We start from the raw sequence: 27,330 nt of genomic DNA, 5'->3' as shown, positions 1-27,330 counted from the left end.
AGGCCTCAGAAGCCTGTTTTTAAGTGACTGTAGCACAAACCTTTGCAAATACAGCAACTAGCTTGGTCAGCAAAGTAAAGGAAGCCATCTGTATATTTAACTAGACACAATCCAGCAAAGGACGAGGATAAGAAAAAACTATGCATCACATAATCTAAATACATTATGTTATAGCTTGATCTTAAAATAATAGAAGTAGTAATTAACGTAACCAAATGTATTTAATGTTATTTGGCTATAATAGATGTATTTTTGTTAGAATGCTTAGATAAGTTGTAAAAATAAAGCATTCTTATCAGATCATTAAGTAAGATGAAGAAGTAATAAACCAGTGTGAAACAACATGCCACGGTGGAAGAGGAAAGGAGATAAACCCTTCCTTCTGTTTTCCCAAGGATATAAATCTCACCTAATTGACACCTTCCAGGTCCAACAAAAATCTAGTTCAATCCAGTTCCAAAAGTTTCAACTTAGTTGAAACTAAGAAATTTAATAAAACCAATCAAGGATCATTCATTAGAATATTAGAGCCAGCCATCTATAAATATGGAGCATGGGCTAAAAGGAAATTTGGACTTTTACTTTTGGACTTCTTCAGAGCTCAGTGAATCAATTCAAGACCCCAGGGGAACAGTGAAGCCAGGCTAGAAGACCTGTTTATTCCCTGAATCTGAGGCTATGTCAACATAGTATTTATTGATCCAAATAGGTCTTTGCTATTGCATAGCATAATAAAACACTTGAGTTGTGACTGGACTGGTTTCACTGGTCAATCAATCTTCTCTCACCTGCAGTTAAAATTTAGTGCAACTGCTTGCCAGTATGGATGCCAATTAAACCATGATATGTCCAGAACATGGCAGCAGTGTGTCCTGACTAGAACTTTCCCAAGCATGCCAGCTCTCCAACTCTCATGTTCTAAACCTGAAAATGTAACCAGGGTTGTGGCTGTGCCCCCAGTAGCTTCATTTAAGCACATGGAAGAAAGATGTCTTGGGCTCAGGTGTAAATGGTTACTCTGAAGCAGCCTCACCTGTGTTCCGAGTATTAAAGCTGTGCAAAGTGGCCAAATCTCTGAATCTGGATTGAATCACAAGACCTTTTAATCTCTCCAAATCAAATTGGAAAACTTCAAATCAATTCAGAGAGATTTGGAAAGATTTGATGATTCAGACATAGACACAGCTTTAAGTGTTTTCTCTACATACCTCAAGGTACCAGGTGGCTTGTGAATGCTGAGATGGTGGGGCAGATGGAGTGTCCCAGAGAAGTGCACGGGGAGGGGGAGGGCTGCATCCTCCTGGGGGGACCCTGAAGTGCACTGGAAATAGTTCCCCCACTGAGCACATGGGCCCCCCCCCCAGCACTTCTGTGGGATGCTGCATCCGCCCCAGCATCACAGCATTCTCAAGCTGCACCTGGTACCTTGAGGTATGTAGAAAAAACATTTAAAGCAGTGTCTATAGCTAAATCACTGATTCTCCAAATCAGCATCGAATCCTCAGATTTGGATACGGTAAAATCAGGGACAGTGATATGAATCAACAAATTGAATCATTGTCCCTGATTTGGGCCAAATCCAAATCAAATACAACCTGTTTTGCACACCCCTACTGAGTATACCACTGAGAAGGGGTGAGTGGGATGTGCTCAAGAGAGATTGGGACATACAGCCACTGTGAAGTAGACAAGACATGCCCTCTGATGCTGATAGTCTTCCAATTCCCTACATGCCAAGAAGAAGCAACAAGTTATCTTACAATTCACTTGGAATGAATCACTTTGCTAGTTTAGCTTACTATAATGTTAACAATTGCTGGATATATCTTCAGACATCTTAATATGACACTTGAGAAGCCAATTTCCATGTGGATGAGTGAATCCATTTAAACTTGGTTTTACAGTGTGGCTGCTCACGTGTGGGTTAGGCAAATACTGAATTATTAAGCATCCAAGCTAACAAGGAAGATAAGCCACAGAGAAATTTTCACTCAAATTTAAATTAAGATAAAACACTATAGATTAAACAATAGATTAAACAGCCTGATACATCAGTAATTTTAATTGGATTCTTTGCAGTCATTTGTTCTTTGAACTGAGTGCAGTGATGAAGCTATTGTGATTTTTAATTGGATTATGTCTGTCATGCTAAACTCACATATAACACACAAGGGCACATCTGAAGTGCTACAGTTCTTATGTACAGGAAACACTTTCCATGAAACGTTGACAATCTATTAGAACTAGATTGCAGTGTTGAACTATTTTGCAAAGGACCACCCTCTCTAATTTAGAATGGTAAGAGATATTTTTTTTAATAAATATTTTGTTACTACAAACCTTCCATTTCATTGTTTTGTCCCAGTAAAGCTGTGGAAGTTTTAGTTTTATGAAAACATGAAACTCAGACTGCAGTGAAAACACCAGCAAAACTCCCATTTGCTTTACTGGAGGCAGGATTTCACCCATTGTAATGATTCCTCATTGCCCTCAGTTTTCATACTAAGTATGTTTTCATACTGAGGCTTTCTGTACTTTTCTCTCCATCCTACATTTCTGGAAACTTGCTACGTTTTCTCATGCAGGCATTAGTCAACCTTTCAGTAGCTCAAGAAACTTAACCTCTACATTATAATTTGTTTTCCTAAGCCCTCTCCTTGCTCCTAGTTTCATCAGCTTGACTTCTGTTACCATGAATTATTTGTACTATCCTAGTATCCAGTCTTAGACACAAATACAGCACAAATTATTATTTATTGTCACTTCAAGATGACCTGATATTTCCAGAATGGTCTCAGCATTAGCACCTTTCCATATGATTTCCCATTTAGATCAATTTACAGACTCCTTTTTCATGTGCTAACACCAAAATGCTAACTATGTTACTGCACTTGAGACTCTGATTTTGCTTCCCTGGGATTCAGCTGGATTTTTCAGAAGTACTGAGCAACCAAAATTCCTGTTGAAGTCAATGAAAACTATAGGTGCTCAGCATGTCTGAAAAGCAAACTCAAGCATAAACTGCCATAAAATATGAATAAGATGAGAATTTCTGGCTAAGTCATATATGTTGCTGGACATTTCTGGGGGAGCCAGTGGTTGCTGAGGGCTCTTCATCAACTGTGTGGATGTCATACACTGTACAAACTTGGAAATAGCAGGGGGGGTTCACTTCTCACCCTCTCACTGTAGACAAAAACAGTATCTATTACGCAGAGGATCAGCAGCACAAGGGCAATGAATTTTGGGAAGAACATTCTAACTAGGAAGGTGGTTAACATGAGAATGGGCTACATAGAGAAGTTATGGAATCACAATTCTTAAAAGTCTTTAAGAGTACATTAGACAAACACTTGCGTAGAATGGTTTCAACAGGGATGATTCTGCCTTGCATGGGGGTTGGACTAGATGACCTTCTGAGTCCTTCTTTTGTATGATTTTGGCTATGTACAGGCATTCAAAAAGCCCCTGGAGGAAGTACACTAATTATCACATTTTACTTAGAGTACTGTAAGTTAGAGTGGGAGAGAACCAAATGCATTTGCTGTTTGGTTGGGGGAGGGCAGGGCTCAGAGCCTGCCTGCACTGGCTGAGCCCAGAAGCTTGGGGACACACTCGCCTGCCTCCTAGGAGGTTGCATGAGTGGCCCTTCTCCCCAGCCCTGCCCTTCTGCCAGCTGGCAATTGTCAGTAGCAGCTGGTGGGAGGAAGAATGGGAGCTGGAGCCCTCCTGCCATGCAAATCTGACTTGCCCCCCACCTCAGCAATATGGAGGTGGCCTTCATGGCAGAGGGGCTCCCTCAACCCCCACTTCAGGCTTTTGACAACTGCAACCAGGAGCTACATTACAGGGCTGCCTAGCCCAGCTTTTCATCATGCTAGGAACAGAGCCCTCTTGTTATGTGACCCAGCCTGCCTCCCTCCCACATCCCCAAGACCCAACCCAGCAATCTTGGCAGGGGATCTGTGTGGCAGGAGGGCTCCTTTCCCCCAGACCCTGCCTGGCCATGCAGAGAAGAGAAAAAGCCATTTCTGCCTCCACTCTGTGACAGACTTGGATTGAGGCTGAGCCAGTGCTTGCCTGAAACAGAAGAGCACTGGCTGAGGCTAGAAAACTACCTGGTAAGGGGCCCCTGGGATGCTGGGAGATTGCAATCTACCTTGACTAGAGAGACGGTATGGTACAGAAAGAAAAACAGACATAAGGTTTTATAAAGTGCTGAACCCTGAAGTGCTTTAGTCTGATACCACATCCATTTTAAGGACTTTATGTGCTGTAAATGTCTGTTCTGTTATGGGTGTTAAGCACTTTCAGCACATTTAATGTGTGATAAGTATAACATCTGTACCTAGCCTTTGTGATTCCATGGCATATCACAAAAATGCTTAGCACTTTACAGAAGGATGTTCTTCTAGAATAGCCATTCCACATGATTGTTCTCCTGTTCATAGACTTCAAACAAACTAAAACTCGTAGGATTGCGAGCAATTTGGTGAGAGCTATTTAACTATTTTTAAATATATTTTCTTATACATTTTATAACAGTATGAAAAAAATCAGTTTCCCCTCATATGTCAGTTCCTTTTTTTCTTTTCAGAACACTGCTCCTTACCTATCTCAGTGCTGAACAAGACTTTTTGTTGCCATTTTCTGACAACTGTATCCTATTAGAACAACCAGACTGTTTCATCTTTAACTTTAATTTAAATGCATTGGCATTTTACTTTTTTCTATTCTATATTTTCTAGACAATAATTGATTCCCAAATTTTTCCTATCTTAAAATCAGTTTTCTGTAAGTTCATGTTCTGTTCTGCTACTTTTTGTACATTCTATTTTATGCTCAGTGGTATTATGATTAAATTCCAGCAACTTTTTTCTTTTCATTTTTCTCCTTTTTTATCATCTCTTGTTGAGTTTTGAACACTATCTGAGTTTGTTGGTTTCATATTAAATTAGAGAGAGAATGAGTCTTAACAACCTTTATAGATATGCACCCTTTTTAGTCATTCATCAATTCTTATGACAATGAATGTCAGTATAATTGAAATTCTTAATCAGTAACTGCTGTATATATTTGAGCACTTCCTGATATACTTTTTCAATGCCACAATAGTTTCCTCTGATCATTTTAAACTAATCTTTAATTTCAATTACCCTGTCTATGCTTTGTAACAATTCTCTATGTGCATGTTTTTGGGGCATGAAACTGAAGACTTCCATTAATATCAAAGGAAATGTTCCTGCATTAAAGAATTCAGGGCTGAATCTATCCATTTGAATCCTAAATATATCTCTGACATCAGAGAACTAGATCAAATAGAAAATAAAGTGATATTACATGGTGACAGAAGTATCTTCCTGTGCTTAAGTATCTTTCTCAATTGGATACTTATTGAACACTTGCTAATATATATTCCCTTCCTAATCATTGTTTCCTTTTCATTTGTATTTGTTTGGCTTTCTGGAGCATGGATAGGAAAGTCATGGTTTTTTGTCCCCCCGTACCCCATAAAAGTGAAAGTGTAGATAAACTAGTCATGAACTTATAGCTGTTGCTCATAGTATGTGTATATGCAGCAATACAGGTCGAGATCTCTACAGGATATAACATTATTCTCAGTTCTTCTATACACACACACACACACACACACACACACACCTGTATAGTTGCATTGCTATCAGGGGAATTCTTGACTTGGATTGGCTTCACATAGTAGGTAGGATTTGAGTTTAATGCATGGTGACCACCCAATAACTCCTAATTTGGGGCCTGAAAGAGAAGTAGCATTTGTTTTGGAAATCCACCCATAGTATTTTTCAGAGTTAATTTCAAGCTTTGATATTTATTACAGTACATTCTTTTCAACCCATTTTTATATGAATCCAGATGTAAGACTTATTAAAAGATCAGAAAGATGCAAACCAATAATGTATAACTTCTACTTTCTGATGGAGAGCTAATAACAATGACAGCAAGATGTGATAATTTAGAGCAAAGGTGGACAAAATATGACCTGCAGGTCAGATTTGGTCTGTCAGGCAATTCTATCTAGCCCATGGGGCCCCTAAAATATTAGTAAATTAATATGTATTTGCTCTTGGCTGCCTGTCAAAGCTGACAGGAGCCAAGGGCAGTAGGACCCAGAGAGAGCCCTTAGCAGGATTGAGCAGCCCAGCCCTGCCCCACCCCCAGATATTTCACTCTCTTCCTGCCCCGCATCATGCTCTGGCAGCATGTGGCTGTCAGCTGCATTGCCAGACCAGGGAGCATGGGGCTGCACTGATGTGCAGATGCAAACTTTAATGGAGAGGAAGAGGAGGAAGATCAAAGGTTGCACTTTTTTGTTTTCAACTCAAAAAAGTGTTGAGGCAATAAAACAAAAGGATGAATGCCATGCCATAGTACTCTCCAAAAGTCCATTTCCAAGCAAAATAAAAAAAAAAATTATACCTTACATGACCAGCATGCAGGGTTTTCTTGTTAATATAATGTCTCTTTTTTCATAGTCTTTCGAAACAGTTATAGTTCATTGTTGCTAAGACAAAATAGCAAGCATAATGCATGAGATGAGGTTGAGATTCTAATGGCAGACTAAAGTCTCATATTTGGCAGATTAAGGCTAAAACTCACATGAACACACTGAAGGTTGATGCAGGCTTGATTTTGGCAGGTTGATCTAGGCATACCTCTAGTTCTGCACAACAACGCTAAAAACTGATGGAACTCAGCAAGCTGGAGTGTATGTGTGTGTGTGTGTGTGTGTGTGCGCGCACGCACACGCATGCAGGCAAGGGCAGTGTGTGTGTGTTCATAGGGTAAGTCCCATACATGCACCCCACCATACACATGCACCCACACACCCCCTTGAACTGCCATATATGCAGTCTCCCGTAAACCTATACCCCCCACACAATTTACGAGAGTAAGATTTCATTTTAAGCTACTGTGCAATCACCTCTGTGCATACTACACAAACCTATTTAAATCGGGACAAAAATGTATTTTTGAAATCAAATTAAAGAATGCTTTAAATGTTTACTTTTTAGAATTTAATTTGGTATTTTTCTGGTTCCAAGATGGCAAAATCCCTTGCTGAAAGGAGTACTTTTGGGGGAAGGAGAGGGACTTCTGGTGGCAAAGGTCAGAGTTTAGGGAGTGGGACTTCTGGTCACAAGATGGCAACCAGGGGGCAAGGCACCTGTCAAGGCATGGGGCTACCCATTCAGTCCTCAACTTCTTACCAAAACTTGGTATATGGCCCTCCAGCTGAAATAATTGCCCACCCCTGCTTTAGAGGAAAGCTTGCAACCAGATGAAGTGTGGTAACAGAATACACTCCCTGAAAGGCGACAGGCACATAAGATGAAACATATTTTAAGGTGGCCAGTATTTTTTGAGACAGGGAACAGGAATGCCACAAGGCTTAAAGCTAAATAAATCAAAGAGTTCTTGTAGGGCAGTATAGTTTAAAGCTTGAAATTGAGCCCAGTATAGCCTCAGGTTTTTTGACTGAGTGGAGATAGTAAGCTTCTATGCAACTAACATTTCCAAATTTTAACATAAATCTGGTTTCAGAAAAGTTCAAAATGAGTATTTAGTTCTCTGCATAACTGCAATACTTGGATTTATAAGAGCAGAATAACACATATACATACACACACACACACACACACACACACATACATACACACACACAAGGGACTAATATATAGTAATATAATTACTGTACATATTGAAAACAGAAATACTGCTGTTCTTTTTTGTTTTCCTGTCCAGCACTCAGATTTCATTTCCCTGAGGATTCCATTTCCTTTCCCAAAAAATTAACACAATCCTATTGAAATAACATTTCATGCTTATATTTAAATCAACCTAAAAGTTTTGGTTCAGCAAATACCATTTGTTTCCTTGAATATCTTTAATCATGCAGATTTTATTAACATTCTTGAAATAGTCCCAGTCTATATAGGCTGAGAGCTTTGTGATTTAGCCACTATTATAATTAGGTCTTTTCTTTCAAAATATACTGTATCTCTCAGCACATCAGAGCCTCCACTAATAATAGTTTATTAATAAACATCATTTTTCATTTGTCTTTTGCGATTTTGGTAAAAGATATAACCCCATGGGAGCTGCCCATTCACTACTGCCACCATGCTCCCACTGCCTTCAGTGCTGCTGGGGGCACACAGCATTCATGCAGGGTACCCACACCTCCTAAGCAGCCCCCACAATCACAGTCCCCCCACACCTACCCACACACTGACTTACATCCCTTCACATCCCTCCACACCCACCCACACTCTGACCCACATCTCCCCACCCCACTTCCCACCCTTTCCTGCAAACCTCCCCCCATCACACACCCACCATCTGATAAGGAAATCAAAATCAAACACTAAACCATAGATATTTAGGATTTTTTTATTATGATGCTAGAGATCCTGGTAGACTTCTAAATTTATTTAACATTGTAAATATAGCAATAAAACATTGCCCATCTGATCAATCTCCTCCCCTCTCCCTTTTGTTCCAATTGTGGCAAAATGTGGATTTGGGGGTATTTTAAAAAGTGAATTTGGGATGCTGCTTCAACAATCTAGCTAACACAAGTGGCTAGTGTCCCCAGATAGCAAGTGGCTGGGCCTCAGAAGATCCAGTCTATTTGTAACATTCAAATACCATGGGCCATAAAGCCCACCCGGCTAACTAGTAGCCTCCATTATAGGAGTGCTAATAGGTGAATACTACAACAACATACTTGGGCCAACTAATGAAAAAACAGGATAGGAGTGCCATGTGAGTCACAGGCTCAAAACATGAAAATAAGTGTGCCTGAAGGGGACACTGAGCAAAGCTCCCCAGGCCACACCCACTGGTCCTCAAAGGCATCCAAAGAGCTGGTGGACGCTACCCACTGGTGCTCTGCCTGGAAACATGCACAGACAAATGACAGGAAAGCAGCCCTGCAGTCTCTGGGCACCTTCCTGGCCACAGCCTCCATCCTGGTCAAGTAAAGGCCCCCCTGGCCAGGGCCAGGAGGAGGTTGACCAGGAGGTCCCCGGACTTGCTGGGGCTGCAGATGGGGTAACCAAAAACAAAAAGGTAGTGGGTGAAATTCAACCAGAACCTCAGGAGGAGGTTCAGGAGGTGGAGGTGGAGGGGTGTAGCCTGGCACACTCAAGGGTCATGTGCACAAGGGTCTCCTTCTGTCTCAGAAGGGGCAGGAGACAGGGATATCCATGAAGCTTGGATGCCAATGGCGATGGCTCTATGGAGGAGCTGCCAGCTGAGGTCCCCAGTGGTTTGTGGGATGAGGGTGGAGTACAGACTCAGCCGCTGGGGTGCCCCAGCCATGCCCTTGCTGAGCAGGTTCCACCACCTGGTATATGGGCAGGACGCAAGCGCGGCATGATGGACAGTGAGGCGCATGAGCACATAGAGGTCATGGCGATGGATGGTGGAAAAGCTGACTGGTCTGATGTCCTTCAGCTGACTCAGGTGGTGGAGTGGGGAACACTGTGAGGCTGGGCGAGGCGCCGGCCACATGACAAACTCCGATGGGCTGGAGGTTACAGGGGTGTGGGGACTGCCACTGAACAGGACCTGGTCAACAAAGGCAAGGGCATTGGGAGGTAAGGCAGATTTCACCTCCTGGACCAAATGGCAAGTTACACATGCAATGGGTAGACCCATGTGCCAAGCCAGCACAGTGGGTGGGGTCCACCCACTCCTGCTTATCATAGTCCAGGAGGTCTCCAATGTGGGTGACACCAGCCAGGATCAACCTCTGTTGCAACTGAGATGCCTCTGCCTTTGGCACCTCCAGCTTCCAGGGGAGGGGCTCGACGAGCAGGTTGGCACCCTGGGTGACTGTTGCAGGGGACCTAGAGGTGGAGACCAGCCTCCAGGCCAGGAGGAGGTCCTGGTAGAAATCTAGTAGCACTCAGAGATCCTGCAGGGAGAAGCCCCACAGGCTGAGGAGCTGCCATTGTTATCAGAGTCCCCAGAAGTGGCAAAGGAAAGTGCACCCCAGGTGGCCTCATGCTGCATGGCTACCAACACTGTATAGCAGTCATTGCAGGGCCTGAACGTGAAACACCAGAACCTGGCTCCATAGGCAAACCAGGCCCTGGCCACCCCTCCCCCGCCCCCCCGCAAGGGGAGGCTTAGGACTTCTGTAGTGACCCAGTTCCATCGCAGCCAGAAAAACTCCAGTGCTCATCTCTGTAGTCCCACCTGGATCTCAGGGGGAACAGGCAGGGTATGCAAATGGTGCTAAAGCATAGACAGGACCAGCCGGTTCATCACTAGCACCCTCCCACATAGGGAGAGACATCTCAGGAGCCCTGCCCATATCCAGAGCTGCTCCACCACCCTTGCCTCCAGCTGGTGCCTCCAGCTTGTGTCCGGATCTCTGGCAGGGAGGGGTCTGTGGGGGACAGATTAATCCACAAGTAGAGCAGCGAGCCCACACTCCTGTGGATCCTGTGGAGCACGGGTGGGAGTAAACCCATCACCCACTGCCAGTCCAAAGCTCTTGACACAGGTGACCCAGGCAGAGGAGGCCACTGAGTAAAATGCCTGGCAGGCCTCCAGGACCACAAGGAGTACATTGTCAGTATATGCTGACAGGACCAGCCACACTACCAGCTCCCTGAGTATCAACCCCACCACCCACCTCCACAGGAGAATGAGGAAGGGCTCCAGATCCAAGGCAAACAGCTGACTTGACAATGGGCAGCCTTGACGCACCCCTCTCCTGAAAGAGATGGGCTATGTCAGGGTCCAGTTGAGCTTGACCAAACACTCTGCAGAGGCGTACAGCACCTGGAGAGCCCGCATGAAGCAGGGCCCAAAGCGGAAGACCTTCACAGTGCCTGTGAGGTACCCATGATCCACTCTGTCAAATGCCTTCTCCTGATCCAGGGATATGAGGGCAAAAGACAGGCCCTCCTGGAAGGTCCATCAGCATGGACTACAGATACCGTGAGATGGCCTTCACTGCCACCTTGTAGTTCGTGACTAGGAAGGACACAGGACACCAGTTCCTCATGGGGATCCCCCTTCTTTATGGCCCTCCAGCATGACAGGGGGAGTTCCCCACTTCCCTTGGATTCAGCCCAGACCTTGCCAAGGTCTGGGCTGAGAACGTCCCAGAAGGCCCAGTAGAACTCTGCAATCAGCCCATTGATGTCCAAAGTCTTGTTGCCAGGCATCAAACAGACAGCAGCCAAAAACTTAGCCACAGTGAGAGGAGCTTCCAGCCAGTCCTGGTTACCTACACTGACCTGCAGGAGTCCCTCCCACAGGGTCTGACAGGCTTCAGCATCAAGCAGATCCAGGGAGAAGAGCTCTTCATAGAAGGCCTGGGTGCACTGATACATCAAACCTGGATCTGTAGGGAGGGTGCCAGTACCCCAAAGAAGGAAGGTGATGTACCTCTTGGCCCCCTGCTTCCTCTCCATGGAAGAAAAGAAGTGGGAGCCACGGTCCATCTCATGAAGGAGCACGACACACAAGAAGACAAACACACCGGAGGCACAGTGGTCTTCCAGAGCACAAAGCTCTTCCTGCCTCTCCTGACACTCCCCACAGAGGGACGGGTTGGTTGGGTCAGTGGCCAGGCACCTCTCCAGCTCTAGCATTTCCTGCTCAAGCTGCTTACAGACCACCTCCCTCTGCTGCATGTGCCCTTAAGTGTATCTGTGACAAAAAGCCAGATATTCACTTTCCCCACATCCCACCGTCTCCAAGCCGATGGGAAGTTTGCCCATTGCTCCTGCCAGGCCAGCCAGAACTCCTTGAAGGCCTCCCTGAAGCCCATATCCTCCAGCAAACTGGCACTCAAATGCCAGTAGGCCAACCCCAGGCGCCCAGGCCCTAGCATGGCCTGGGTCCAGAAAAGATGCTGATTGCTAAAAGACCCCAGTGGAAACTGGGGGTTGGCTGCATTCCAGAGGAGTGGGTCCAGGCAAAGAGATACAAATCTGGTCCAAATAGGAGTGGCATGCCTGCTCCTCTCCTACCCCCACATAGGTGAAGGCAGGGGGGTTGGTAGGGTGACAGGCATGCTGGACATCCACCAGGGAGTAGTCCATCAGGATCTCCCCAAGAATGCCCATGGTGGCTTGGTTCCACTTCCTACCTGACCAGTCTTTCACATCTACGGTTACATTAAAGTCCCCACCAAGGACCAGGCACTTTTGAGGGTCAAGGGTAAGTGGCCACCTGGTGGAAAAAATCCTCCAACTCTGGGTCTCTCCCAGGGGCATACATGTTCAGAAGGTTCAGGATGGGCCCCTGCACCTGGACCCAGAGGTGCATCGGGTGGCCTGGCATCACCTCAGCATCCTGGAAAACCTCCAGCTGCAGGCCTGGGAAGAACAGGGTGGTCATCCTGCAAGAAGTGACCATGAGGTGACTAAAAAAAACCCTGCCTCCCCACTCCAGCCACCAATTATGTTCATTGGCTGTAGTCATCAGGGTCTCCTACAAGAATACCACGGGGTACCCTCCCTTCCGAAGTAAGGAGAGCATCCAGCATCCTTCCTGCAGCCATGGATATTGAGGGTTGCAATCTTAAATGACCTCATGGCTGGGGGAGTGGAGTAGATGGTTCAGCAGGGGCCTCACACATCTCAATGCTCAGTGTGGTCCTGGGGTTCAGTGGGCTCCTTAGGCGCCATCTGAACTCCCCAGTCTGCTAAGGCCCCAGACTCTGGTTGGGATTGGGAGAGCTCTGCAGCCACTTCGGACAGGGGTGGGGGTAAGGATGGGGATGGGGCTCCTTCACAAGATGGCAGGGTAGAGCTGGAGTTCTGAGGGGGTCTGGTCAGGGTCCCTGACAAGATCGGCTTGTTGATTGGGAACCCAACCCCAATCCACTCTGGTGAGGGACCATGGGGCAGGCTAGCAGACCTTCTTTTGGGTCGGCCTCAGCCTCAGTCTCAGTGCCTTTGGTCTCAGCAGGTAGGCCCTGGCCAGTGGAGGGAGAGGCTTGCTGCATGGGCTCCTGTTCAGGAGTGTCCAACAGCCCCAAAGCCTCCTCTGTTGGGATAACCTGTTTAATCTTCCCTGGAGGTGGGGTGTCAGGAGCAGCTGGAGAGGCCCCCAGAAGCTGAACCACTCCTCCTCCCCATGAGATGGTCTTGGGAGGTTGGGGGGGGTCCTCTACATCAGAGGGCTTCAGCTGCACCCAGGCCTTTCTCTTTGCTTTGTGCCTGGAGGGGACCTGCACCCACTTAGCCATGAAGTGGTCCTCAGGTGGACAGGCTGCATTAGAAGGTGAGGGTTGGGGCAGTGGGGCACTCCTGGGGGCGGGGGGATTCTCCCTCTCTTCCCTCAGGTGCTGCCCCCCTCCCCAGGACTCCATCAAACTTGGTTGGGGGGTGGGATCCCCTGAGCTCGGGGGGGCTGGTAATTGTGACTGAGATGCCAGGTGGGCCTGAATGGGAAGGGACGCTGGTAGTAGGGACACGCCTTTTGCCAGTGGGACCTGCGGATGCCCTCCCTGCCTGACCCATGGGGCACTTATGAAGCAAGTGCCCTGGGGTATGGCACCGGAAACACCGCAGGTCCCCCAGCATATAGAAAATCCTCACTAGGGCCCCCTGAAAAGGAATTACGGAGGCTGTCCTCAGCCTCCAGCTACACTCCCACCACCAGCTGGATCATGACCTGATGATGGAATGAGCACAGGGGGGAAGCTAGGATCTCAGCACTCCAGCAAGAGGTCCTCCACCAGGGAAATAAGTCTTCTCAGGGTTTGGAGATTTGGGAGCAGGGCACAACTGGGGATATAAGGTGGGACATAGCTGTAGACCCGTCTGGTCCCCAGCTCTTCTAGGAGCTCAAGGAGGATGTACTTGCTCCTCACCATGAGGTCCTTCTCCACCACCTTTTGTGAGGTGGCCTCCGAGGCAAGGAAAAAGACCCCCTTGCCATGAAAGCGGAAGGCTGCCATGGTCTTGGGGACCCCACTACTCAAGCCAGGGCCTGCACCCAGGTCTCCAAATGCAGGTTCTCCCACCTAGGCAGCTGGCACTTCACCCATTGCCTATGGATGAATACAGGAAAGGGGGCCCCACTGCCCAAGCTGGAAGGGCCAGCAGTGGTGGGTCCAGGCCCCCCCAGCTGTGGGTCACTCCACAGCCATCTGTGCATAGCTGCAGTTCCCCTGCTGGAGGGCTACATTGGTGGGGCCAGGGCTAGGGTCAGGGACAGCTTGAGTGGGTGTGTCAGTTGGTGTGGCACACCTGGTCCCTTCATTCGCTGGTGGTCTAGGCTCGGGAGCAGGGCCCCTTCCCACCCCCAGCTGTGGAGGAGCCTGAAGAGAAGCCCTTCCCACTGCCCTTTCCCTTGATCCCTGATGGTGGGGAAGGGGGCTTGGAAACTCCTCCAGGAGGGGCCTGTCCAGGGAAGACCCCCCTGGGCCTGCTGGCTCCCCGCTAGAGTTTTGCCTGCCCCCACAGCAGAGGTCTCAGGCTTCTCCACCCCTGGGGTGAGGGCTGCAGTGGCTTGCCTGGGATCTGCCCCCATAGTCGGGTCTGCAGGAAGTTCTCTGGGGGCATCTTCCACCACAGAAGGTGCCTGGCCTGTCATTGCTTCACATCAGGGAGGAGAAAACAAGAAAGAAACCCAAAAATGTATGGTGGTGCTGGTGAATCTAATAGGGGCAGGATGCAGTTGTGGTGGAAATATGTGGGGAATGGGGCTGAAGCTCATTGAGCTACATCCTTACAGGAAAAAAGCCAGGAAGGCTGTGCTTGGGGATTGTGGGGGTGGGGAAACACACACATACACAAGGGCTGGGGAGACTCGAGCTGGCTTACTCAGCCACACAACAAACACCAGGGCAGGGGGAGTGGACCACAGTGTTGCTGGCACAAGGTGCCTGAGGGAGGCAACAGTTGGGTTCGTTGCCCGGTGTGCGTCGCGCCAAATAAACACACTGGGGGGAGAAGTAGACAGAGTTTATTTGAGCTCAAGTAAAAGGCACAGGGAGACTGTATTGTCTCAAATCCTGCGCGCCTAGCCCTGCAACAATGTATATATATACCTTGGTCATTTCTACAGAAGTTTTCCACTAGTTGCCCCCCCCATCCCCCTTTCCCTCCTCCCTTCTCTCTCTGAGCGATGCCCTTGCATTCCACAGATAACAGTTTCAGCTTGCCTGTTTTCCAGAAGGACAGGAGATTACAGGAGCCAAAGAAAGGGTTCCAAAGGTTGGGCAAGGGGGGGCTCTGGCTCGCCTGGGCCTAAAGCAGAGGGGCTTCATCGACACTCGTGGTCTTCCGTCCCTCTGAGTTACCTAGGGTTATGCCCAGTGACACCAACAAGATCCTGAGGGCAAGTACCCCTGGGCTGTTGGTTAGGGCAAGCTTTCATACTGCTGGGGCCAGCACAGGCCCTAGCTGCAGATCTGGGAGGAGCCAGGCAGGGGTTGTTTTTTTTTGCTCCACAACAAAGTGCATTTCCAGGCACATGCGCTGAGGCAAAAAGCCCTTACTCAAATTTGCACCACTTCTGTGTGAGCTGCTTCAAGCACACATGCTTGCAAGCATGCATGTGCCCTTTTAGTCAAATGTTTAAATGTAAGAGAAAAACAAGCAACCAAAATAAACCCCTACCAATGTAGATTTATGTATAAAACATGACATAGAAAAAAATTGTCTCAGTACTATAATCCCTAAGGATTTCTATATACAGTAAAAGTTCTGTTATCCGTCATCTTACGAGCTGGCATGCTCCACTAACTGGCATGCCAGCTTGTAAGATAAAGTGAAACAGGAAGTGCCCACCATGGCACTGCTGGTTTTTCCAAGCCCCTACGGCTTGGGGCAAAGCAGCCTGTGCTGCTGAGCCCCTAGGGCTCGGGAGCATAACAGGCTGTGTGGGGCTGTGTGGGACCTGCCTACTTGTCCCACAGCACCTTCAGGGAGGGGTGGAGGGAGTGGTGGCAATGCCGTGGGAGGGGTGGAGGGATGCCCCAGACGTGCAGGGAGAAGTGGCAGCCAGGGCCACTTAATTAACTGGAGTATTTTGTTATCTGGCATCCCCCAGAAATGGGGGATGCGGGATAACCGAGCTTTTACTGTATTGTACTGTTTGCCCTATTTAAATATGGGTTGTCAGATTCTCATGCACAATCTGAAAAAGGTAACAGCTGTCCCATGAATGTTTTGACTGCCATTACTTGCATGAAGAGACAATATTGTTAAAGATCAGATAAATTCTGTGCATACACAAACCATATTTTGAATGTTTGACCCATAAAATCCAGAACTGAAGAAGAATGGCAAAATGAAATTGTAACAAAGTCAGTTAGATGTTATTTTTTTACTTTGCTTTTTTTTCTAGTACTGCTTTACAATGTCTGTAACATAAAGCAAGTATCAGTGAAAAGGCCTCCAAAAGTAGTCAGGAATTTGCCCCTAAATTGTGCAATTGCTTTTCCTATGTCAATTTATAATATAGCAAGAGAACTCAGTTAAACAGCAAACCTGTTCAGTAAAACAATTACTTTATTATTTGCCTACTATTTGCAAGTCATAATGGTTGTATCTACACAAGATGCTTTACTACACAGTAGTGTAGTTTACTACACAGTAAGCATGTTTGTCTACACATGCACACACTTACTGCTCAGTAAACCTTGCTAATCATGAATAAATTTGCTATCTGCAAATGCAAGTAGCAAATTTACTTGCCATTACTTACTGCACAGTAGTGCTTGTGTAAACACCTGACCGGGAGCAAATCTGCTCTCGGTCAGCCGGCCTCCAGGAGATGGGAGATTAATCTGTGCCCCCAGGAACTGTCTGGTGCTGGGGTGGGATCCACCACCTGAGCCTAGGTGGGGACTGTGACCCACTGCTCCAGCATCAGGGAGCTCCAAGCCCCCCACTCTGAGATCACGTTTGGGAAGCAGGGTGCTGGGAGATCCTTATCTCCCAGCACCAGCTCTGCTGTCACGGGGCTACTGCTGAGAGATTCTTATCCATAGGGCTGGTTCTGAGGGATCGAGGGGGCCAGTGCTGGGATCCTTATAAGGATTTCCCAGCACCAGCCCCATGGTCTTGGAGTTGGCACTGAGATATAAGGATCTCCCAGCACAGGTCCCACTGTTGTGGAAGAGGTGGTGCTGGGAGATAAGAATCTCCCAGTGCCAGCCCAGCAACTGCAGTCACAGAGCTGAGTGCAGAACAGGCACTCAGCTCTATGATCACAGAGTAGGGACTGGGAACTTTCCCAGTCAGGGGCAGGTCCCAGGCCCATGCCTTGATTGGGTGATCAAAGCACAGGGCTTGGAAAGAGCTGCAGGGGTGCTGTAGGTCCTAGCCTCCAGCCCCGATCTGCCAGCGGTACAGCTAGCAGCGATCTAGCAAGAGACTATTGCAGGGCCTCAGAAAGTGAACTTCTGTCAGTAGTCTAGAGAGTAATTCTGCAATTTCCTCATGTTTTAACATGGGTCTTTCCTTTAGAGCTCCATTTATTACTTTATATGGGTAAGTTCAATGCATCTCTCTGATGCTGTTAAAAGAGAATCCAGAGTAACAAAGCTTCACACAGGTATTTTTCAACATTTTAGGCTTAAATAGGAATTACCAAGAGTTCCATGTCTGAGTTTCTTACCTCAATTTATTGACCAAACTGGACATGGAAAATTTATTTAATGAAATGAGCATGCTGACTTTTGAGCACTGTAGCAGGGCACTTAGGTGCCTGCTCCTAAAGAGCAGAAACTGCCTGGGAAGAGGCCAAAGAACCAGACACGAGACCAGGTACAAGTTGCCATGGCAACCAGATAATGAGGAAATTAGCCTGCACCTGCACCTGCACCTGGTCAGCTGGCCAGAAGGGGCAGGGCCCTGGGCCCACATAAACCCCAGGCCAGGGAGGCAGTTTTCTGGTGGTGGCCAAGGGCGAAGGAGTCCTCCTAGAGCAAGTGAAGGGAAGAGTCCTAAGTTCTGCTCTGGGTAATGTAAAGGGGCCGAGTACACCTTATGTAGCTTGTGTTATGTTAGAGCCCAGGGGCTTATGTTTTGTTTGCCATTTTATAAGACTGGTGGTTTGGGTGAGGCTGTTTGGGGAAGGAGGAGGCCTCACTGGGGGCCCACTGCAGCGTGGGGACCCAGGTGCCAGAGAGGGCATGGCATTTGGGGTGCACAGACCCGGGTGCCAGAGAGGACACGGCATTTGAGGTGCACAGATCCCAATGCCAGAGAGGGCGCAACACTTTACGGTGCACAGAGCCCAGCGCCAAGGAGCACAGAGACAGGGCTGCAGAAAGCCCAGTGAGGACAAGGGGCCGAATTATAATGAGGCCTAGACAAGACAATGCCAGTACCATCTGCAAGGCTTGGGGCGTGGTAAAGGGGTGGTTGGAGCCACGCATATAGCGCATAAGGCTAGGGTGCTTCCAAAACACCCATTGTGAAATGGGACCTACAAGGGGTCTGGGAACCCATGGGGTTCAGAGAGTCCACCAAACCATGTCCAAGAGGACTTAAAGGCAGCCTCCCTATTTTTATATTTCCATCAAAGACATGGTGGGTGAGAACTGAGGGTGTCCATTGAGCCAAAATGGGCACAGTCGAGGGGCCTTAAGAGATCACGGCTGTCCTTGAGGACCCCATCCCATGACAAGCACTTATCTCAACTGAACTTCAAAACCTTCTGAAGTAGGCTCAGCTTTCCTATACTTTTCTGAATGTACTTTGAGTCTGATATCTCTATATCTCCAATTTTAATTCCAAGAGTCCATTTCATTAAAACTCTCTTCATTGCATGTAGTACATAATATTCCCTCAGATCATCATTTTACAGGTCAGTTACCTATATTTTTTCACATATCACTGAATAAGAAAAATGAAGTACTTTCAGGGAAGTTCTGTAAGTGTAGATTATGAACACATATAATTAAATTAGAAGCATCAAGTTTTTCCATGGACAGATTTTCTCTTGCATCAGCTTTACAAGTAATTCATTGTTAACACATACCTCATTCATTCTTGATTATTTCAATGTTGTTATGTTTTCCAGGAAGGAGGAATATTGTCTCACATGAGAAATAATGCCATACTTCAGTGTACAGCTGCTGTTCATCTGGACAATCCTGTTTCTGTTGCTCGAGGGAAAGCTGCCACACAGTTTCAGCTGTGTAAAACCTTGAGGGGCCGCACATGCCAAAAAGAGAAAGTGTAACTGTAGCTTATATGAGACTGTGAAGTGCTAGTGTAAAAAGGTCACAGCACTGTCATTTATTCCTCAGTAGCTGAAGCCTGGAAGGTGAATCCTCTATAGAAATATAAAGATGTCTGTACCCTGGAACAGTAGGAGAAGGATATAAGAGGTCATAATCACTAGAGGGTGGATCTCGGTGTCACAGTCTGGAAGAAGCTAGAAAAACTCAGTGATTATCCACCATCACTGGAAAGGCCTTAAAAACCACTCAGGCAAACAAAAGAAAAATCAGCCCAGGCACAGATGTCCAATTCATTCATTAGTTTATTTGTGCAGTGACATGAGCCAAATTCTTTCTGTTAGGATGGGCTACCGTATATATTTGTAGTAATGCAGATGAATGACTGACAGTGTACATAGAACAGTAGAAAGTCTTTGCTTCATTTCAGAAATGTGTTAAGAAATTAAACCTTTTTACACCATTCTTTTGCCCTCACGTACACTTGTCAACACCTGCCTCTCCATTTCTCAAAATACTGAAGGCAAACATGATGTGAACACTTACCTGACAGTTTGCTACTTTGGATACCTAGGGATATTTATACATGTGCTCCAGGAATAGGGGTAGGGAATGGCACTTTAACTAGATTGGCTCCAAGAACCTCTCTAGTTAAAGCGCCCAGAGCGCCATGTGCATCCCTGCACTGAAAAATGGCAGTGGGAGACTTTAACTAAAATGAAAGTCCTAACCAAAAAAATCTTTTTGCAGCTTATATTTCAATCAGTTAGTTGCACAGATTGAATAGACTGGAAATGGAAAGTTTATTTTTACTTTTTTAAAGGGCCAGGGACAGTGAGAGTTACAGTACAAAGCTACTGTGAAAAGTGCAAGGATCAGGGAAATGCAGTAGTCTAAGGACATAGTATTACTTCTGTCTCTGAATTATTTTTAAATAATAAATATTCTAGCAGTTTGGATCATTGGAGGGAACTTAAGGCACAAGATTTTGGAGCACCTATATAATTTCTTCTAAAACCAGTAGCAGAAGGGTACTTTGTTTCCTATTTGGAAGCAATAATTTAATTTTCTACATTTTGCTTCAGTTTTTGGGTGCCAGGATGTGTTTCCATGGCCTGTAGGCCTTAATCCTGTTGTCTTTCTCTCAGCAGGCACATCTACACGTGCTATGAATACGCCTGAATAACCTCAGGCACAGTTCATGCCAGAGTTTATTGTTCCCAGGCACAGCATTTACATGTGCACCCAGGACTGGAACACAATGAGCTGGGGCAGCACAGCACCAGCTGGTAATGGGCTGTGGAGGGACTGGCTGGAACACAAGTATGCTACAGTGAGTGCCCCAGTCATCCCTGGTCATCATCAACATGAGTTGTGGTGCAATAAATAACTCCACCATAGGATAGTACTTGAGTTGGGCAGTACTATATTGTGGCAGAGTTAATTAGTAAGCTAATGGCACTACATATATTAGTTACCATAAAAATACTATTGATTCTCTCTAAAGGCTAACTAATAAAACAAAACAGATAAAGTTAAGAACTGCAATAGAAGTCTTAGAGTTTAATCATGGAAGTTCGAAAAGGGAAATTTTCCACTGCAACTGAAACCTCTACTTCCGAATTTCTTATGGGCAGATAACAGGTTCTTTCAGTAAATCGCCAGTCTACATAAATGCAGTCATATAATATCCTCTGTTTGTATTTCTAAAGTTCTACTGAAAACTTCAGTGTTTTGCTTATATTTGACTGTATTTGCTGAATAATGTGTCATTTGCACTTATGAGAATGAACACACACCACAAAACATAGCCAAATATTGTCTTCCAAATACCTTTACATCAGAACATGTGGACAATCAAATCCTGGCATGTCCTTCTGAAATTAGAGAAATCAATGACTTTCATATTCTCAGATGCTATTTTAAAATGTCCATTATTCTACAGAACAAGCAAGTTTTTTCAAACACAGCAAATGCATTAATCCTCATTCTGAATTATGTGCCTGTACATGCCAAATTTTAAGTTTTATCACAAAGCCATTTTTGAGTCATTTGAATGCAAATTGAAGTCCCAGAAAATTTTGTTAGCAGTGAAATTGAAAAATTGTTGTTTTCTAGTTTATGCTGAGACAATCTCACAGAGAGATGAACATGATTTGTTAAAAATAAATTAACCCCACAAGATTATATTATCTCTAGGTTTAAAAAAGCTGAAATTTTATAATAAATATAAATTAAGTGCATATATTTATAATACTCTAAATATATTGTCTATTTAATATTATGAGTTAAAAATTACTGAAATATGATTTTAGAAAAGGAATATCTTAGCAGTAACGCAAGCAGTAGTTTCCTTATTGCATAGCTCAGTGGGGGCCAACCTTTGGCAGGTTTGCCATAAATTGGCTCTGCACCCTGCCCAAGGGCCACTTCAGTCCCTTTCCTTTGCCTCATCTATTCCTTTGGTTTTTGTTGCCTGCCCTACTGCCACTGTGCTGCCTGAACCCTCCTCAATTTGCCATGTGCCACACACAGAGGCTGCCCATGTGGCACTCGTACCTCAGGCTGGCCACCCCCAGCATAGCTAAACACTGTACCAATAAATTTCTATTTTTGCATATATCAGAGAGTAAACTTAATCTAGATTGACTTGCTACATCTATAAAAAGAAGTAGTAATAGCATAGATGACACCTAAAAAGTAGAGAATGGAGAAATGAAAATGGTTAAAAATGCTGGATGTATGATATTAGTTCATGCACATCCATTCCAATGTTCAATCTCCAGTAACAGCCAACACTAGTTTTCAAAGGGGGAAAAAAAAACCTTGTAGCAAAGTTACAGAAGGCAGTAATGGACAAAATGCTCAAGGAGAAGATTCTTCCTAAACCCTATTAGTTATAGGCTGATTTTTGGCTCAAAGCACAAGGGTTTATATCCATTATAAAACACTTGGGACTTGATCCTTAGCTGAAACAAAGGAGAATATGTATACTGCTGAGATCTGATTAAAAAAAAAAAAATCTGTTCCAGTCCAGATAATTTTATCATGCAATCGCTTTTTGAATCTCCTTAGCATCACATCTTCCAGGAATAAATGACTGCATTTCTATCATATTTATGCACAATCACAAATATCACACTTACACAGACACGATGATCCATTTTGTGGTCCTTCCAACTCTACAATCCATGAATCTATGAATCTACACGCTAACATCACCCTCGCACCCTCTTATTTTAGTACCTCAAAGCACTTTACCATTTCTGGAACAAGGAGCTTGGGTTCCATCCCTAATGTCACTATAAAATGTCAAATAGCTGATTTTTGCATTAGTGGGTGCATCTATACATTTGCACTATGGTGACGCAGCAATGCGCTATGTCATAGTACGGTGTGTTGTGATGACATAGCAATCATGCAGGTCAACATGTAATCACCAGTAACATCGCTGTAGTGGCACATTCCCTGGATACAGCATGCTGCTACGTTGCCATTGTGGGGAAATCCATGCACCACCAGAAGGAAGTACTAAAGCACGGTGCTGTAGCAACATCAACATACAGCAACGTGTAGACATGCCCAGTGTGACAGTTGCTTGTGCATAATTGTGACTTCAGTGATATTAGACATCCTCATTTGCTTTCATGGCAAAAAACACACAATATGGTGACTGAAAGTTATGAACTAGTGCCTTAGGTTCAGCCAAACACTTGGCAAACTATGGGTTCTCTAGTGGTAAGTACAAACATTTATGGGCACCATGGTACCACTATGTTAAAGTGTGAAAACCTCCTGTTCACAGCATGGGTTTTGCATCAGTTTAAAAAAAAGGTGTTATTATGTTAAGTCACAGAATCTAGATATATTCAATATGTAAGATACTATTATTATATTAATAATATTAATATTCTTAGATATTACAATTCTTAGAAATTTTCCAGTGTGTTGGTTTTGAAGTAATGAACTAGTGTAAATTTTGAAAGTCCTACTCCGGAGTGTTCCGATGGGCAGTCTTTGTCTAGTAGCTACCGTTCTAAGCAAGTCCAGCTCTGCTATGCTCTTTCTGTTTATTCAAAAAAGTAAATACTCAATATTTGGCCATTTCCCACCTTTCTCTTCTCAGTATGACTAGCAAAGCTACAAATGCAGCTACTTTATGTACAATCCCCTGCTTCCCCCTCAGTTTTCCATTCTTTGTTAGTTGGACAGTGCAGGTCTATATTATTTATATTCTGGCATTGTATTTCCTGCACTCCTTATTTCATATTCACTTCCCATTCACTACAAAGGGATTTTTCCAGAAAAGAACTTCAGGATTCTGCAAGGGGTCTCTCTCATGACTGATCCCTGTTTACACTTTCATAATTCCCAGTTAACTTGAACTTTCTTTTTCTAAGTGAGAACCAAATCTTGAAGCCATTGAAGTCACTGACAAAACCCCTGCTGACTTCTGAAGCAAAAGCCTCATCCCACTGAAGGAGAAACTGCCAATTAATAAACCACACAGGAGAAATGGACTTCAGTTTTGTTATTTTTTAACTCTGCAAAGCAACCAGATTAGCATAATTAAAGTAAATGATAGTTCAGGCTCATGACATGATTGCAAACTAGAAAAATGCTTCATTGTCATCACCTTTATTTATTTATTTTGCTATGCAATGGGCAACACATTTCAGTTGTCTGTCTTTAGCTTTTATCACATATTATGTGTTCTACAACAATTTAAGCTGATTTAGTGAATATTAACACATTTTTTTCTCCAAAATCCTACCAATGTTTGATGAAAGTTGTTGTTTCTAATTAGAAGTGGCAGTGATAATGAATACACTATGGCATGTATCATCACAGCCTCAGGACAGGTAAGACTTCATTTAATATTTTTGACCACTCGTAGCATTATAGCATAGTTCTAACAGATACAGCACATGTCACACAATCACTTCCTTTCTCACAATTTTCTCAGCTGAAATCCATTGAAATAGATTTAGTGATCTTAGTTTACAAACCTTTTTTCCCCCCTCAAATTGGAGGACACACATACAATATTTACCAGTTTAAATAGGACTATAATACAATTGTTGTAAATCTATTTGTCACGTTGGGAGATGTAAAAATAACAGATTTTTTCTTTGTGCATTTTTGTAGTCATTAATAAAGATTACACAAGATTCTCTCTCAAAGTGGTATATGGATATTTGGAATTCAGCAGAAAAGATACACAAATCTTGATGGCAAGGTCTGAGATTCAATCAGAGCTTCTCCCCCTCCTGAATTCAAGAAGAATGGATATATATTGCATGAAGATAGTATTATGGAACCATGAAAAAAAAAGTGTGTCAGTCATTCAGCTCCTCTCTTCAAAGGCTTTATTATATTGGATATACCTCAATAATAGTCCAAAACACAGCATTTTCCAAAGGTATTGTTCAAATGTTGTGGGCCACGATTGCAGAATGCAATTAGTATTTTACAAGAAAATGCTGATAATGTAACAGTAACAAGCTTTGTGGAAAGTTAAATTTGTCACCATGTTCAATTTATATGCTTCAGTATTTTGACATTGTTAACAAAGTGAAACCCTGTAGGCAGCTATTGTATGAGTCTTCTCTGATACAAGTCATTTTTTTCCATCATTAGGATATCTCAGGTTTTGTCATTTGTCTATTGATAGTGTGTGCTGACTTTTTTGATCCATGGCAATGATGTTTCAAGCAGCTAGCAACAATAGTAGCAGCATGGATTGTTCTGTATTTGATTTTCATGGGCATGACTCAAGGAGAGATTTATACCAAAGAAAAGAGAGGTGGAGAGTATGGGGAAAACATACTTGCCAAAGAATTATTAGGTTTGTGAACTTCAGCCAGGTACAGACATTATAGTTTTAGCAATCTAAGTGATCAACCAGTCTAAATCTGCAACAGAACAGAAGTTTTATGCACATAGACTGGTCTAAAAGTGGCAGAACCCAGTCTAAGATAGACCTAGATCAATGTGAAATCATAGTTAATTGATTTAGGTTAGACTGGTGCACTGAACATCAGTACCATTTGCCCTAGTGATTCAAGACAAGTCGCAGGCTCCTTCGCAGCTTCCACATATTCTCCACTCACAGGGGACCACACTAGCACTCACCCTGTGTTCAGCTGCTCCAGCCCAATGTACAGCGGAGCCCACGCCCTGAGCTGTTACAGAGCCAAGTCAGCACAAAACCTTTCTAGCACAGACCCTTTCTGCAGCCTCGCCTCCTGCCTCCAGCCAGCTGTCAGCTGCAGGTGGACAGAAGAAGTGGGAAAGGGAGGCATCTGCTTTCCCATGTACAAGCCCCAGCACCTGGGCACCCACATCCCCAGGCTATGTCCCCATACATCATTATGAAACACCCCACAATGTATACACAGACTTGATGCATAACCCAGGGCTTGGGCACAGCCCCATGGAGCTCATCTGGCAGCTAGGCATGGGTGAACATGCCTCCTCCTACTGCTGTGTCATTAGTCACAGGCAGACAGTGGAAGGAAGCATTCTTGTCCATGCCCAGCAGCCTGGTATTGCTCCACATGCCCTGTGTCAGGTCTGTATGTACATTGTGGGGGGCTTCATGATAGGATGTGGGGAACAGTGCAGGCTGTGGATGCCAGGGCTCATGCATGGGAAAATAGATGCCTCCCTTCTACACTCCCACTATATGCCTGAGGCTGACAGGTGCCTGTGGTTGACACATAACATGGCAGAGGGTTGAGGGCACGATTGCTTGTGCCTGTCAGCCAAGAGGTGCTCCAGGGGTGGCTTAGGTGCTCGGCTGCACTCAGCAGTCTTCAACAGCATGGACAGCCCCCAGGGAATTTTGGGAAGTGTGCAGGAACATCCCCAACCTGTTAGCCTCAGCCAGTGCACGTAGCATGCTTATGCCACCCTCTCCCCTACCAAAGGGCAAACGTGTTCTGTTCACTACCAATCTAACCTCAGAAAGTCACATAACTTAGATCAGTTCCACCTCAGGATTTTTGAATGTCTGTTTCTAGCCTTCATTTAATACACACACACACACACACACACAAGAATTAACTACAAATAGGAAGCTCATGTTTAATTTAATTTTAATTGGGACATGAATTATTTTTCAGCTGGTGTATTTCCTCCTGGAAAGTGTTACTTTTTGAAAATCAACATATTTACAATCTTAAAAAAAAGTCATCCCTTACAAGATGTAATAGCAGATTGCATATATGACTAATAATTTCAGCCTTGCACAGGAATGGGAAAAACCTGTGCATTTTTAGCAGTATGAAAACAAGATGCCTTTTCTGACACTTTCAATTGCCAGCTATCAGCTTTTATCAATTATTTTATTGCTAAAATATTATATTTATCTTCCTAGAACCAAGTCTTTAAAAAAGAAATACTTTTGATTATTTTATTTTGCTCAGATAAATGCAGGTATCTCCAACTCTCAAAAATTCACAATATCCATTGGAAAACCTCTCTGATGTCCATTTTTTTAAAGAAGATTCTAGACATGTACTATAGCTACACACTTGGGCTAGGGACAGACATTACACATAAGCCAGTTTAAGTGATCAGAATCTGGTTTAAACCTGTAATGTCCAGTGAACATAAACCGGTTTGAAAATGGCTGAAACCAGTATGAGATAAAACTGGATGACTGTAGTATCAGAATTAACTGATTTGGGTCAAACTGGTTTATGCAATATCTGTCCCAGACCCCTTCCTGTTTTAAGTTAAATCAGACACCATCCTGGCATGCTCTCTGGGCTGGGCAGGGCTCTCTGCTCCACAGCAGAGCTGGCCTCTCCCCTCTGCTCCCTGGCTAGAGCTCAGCACAGACTGCAGGTATCCCTGCTCCCCCCTTCCCATTCCCATGCCTTACAGACACCTCTCAGTATTAGCTAGGAGACTACATGCTGGCTTTGGTCCATGCTGTAGCAGACAGGACAAAGGGACAATTAACAGGTAGCTGGTAATACCCCTCTAATGTTTTGTTAATGTGGTGATAAACGCTGAGTTAAGGCTGATAATAAACACTGTTATCAATTCCCTGCTGGGCTGTTCAGAAGGAGAGGAGGACCCCACCCTAATCAAAGCATCCTGCCAGGGCC

General features: G+C 44.8%; 1 long non-coding RNA gene across 1 annotated transcript; it reads left to right on the top strand.

The window, feature by feature from the left end:
* The first annotated feature begins 376 nt into the window (after positions 1-376).
* Positions 377-24,278, top strand: LOC109323294. Its single transcript, XR_002104598.1, has 3 exons — positions 377-462; positions 20,084-20,098; positions 24,267-24,278. It is a non-coding gene; the product is annotated as an uncharacterized LOC109323294 (long non-coding RNA).
* The last annotated feature ends 3,052 nt before the right edge of the window (positions 24,279-27,330 follow it).

Source organism: Crocodylus porosus, unplaced genomic scaffold, assembly GCF_001723895.1.
Source record: "Crocodylus porosus isolate Cpor-Errol unplaced genomic scaffold, CroPor_comp1, whole genome shotgun sequence".
NCBI classification, from domain to species: Eukaryota; Metazoa; Chordata; order Crocodylia; family Crocodylidae; genus Crocodylus; species Crocodylus porosus.
Note: the sequence above shows the minus strand (reverse complement) of the source record. Positions and strands in the feature narration are given on the sequence as shown.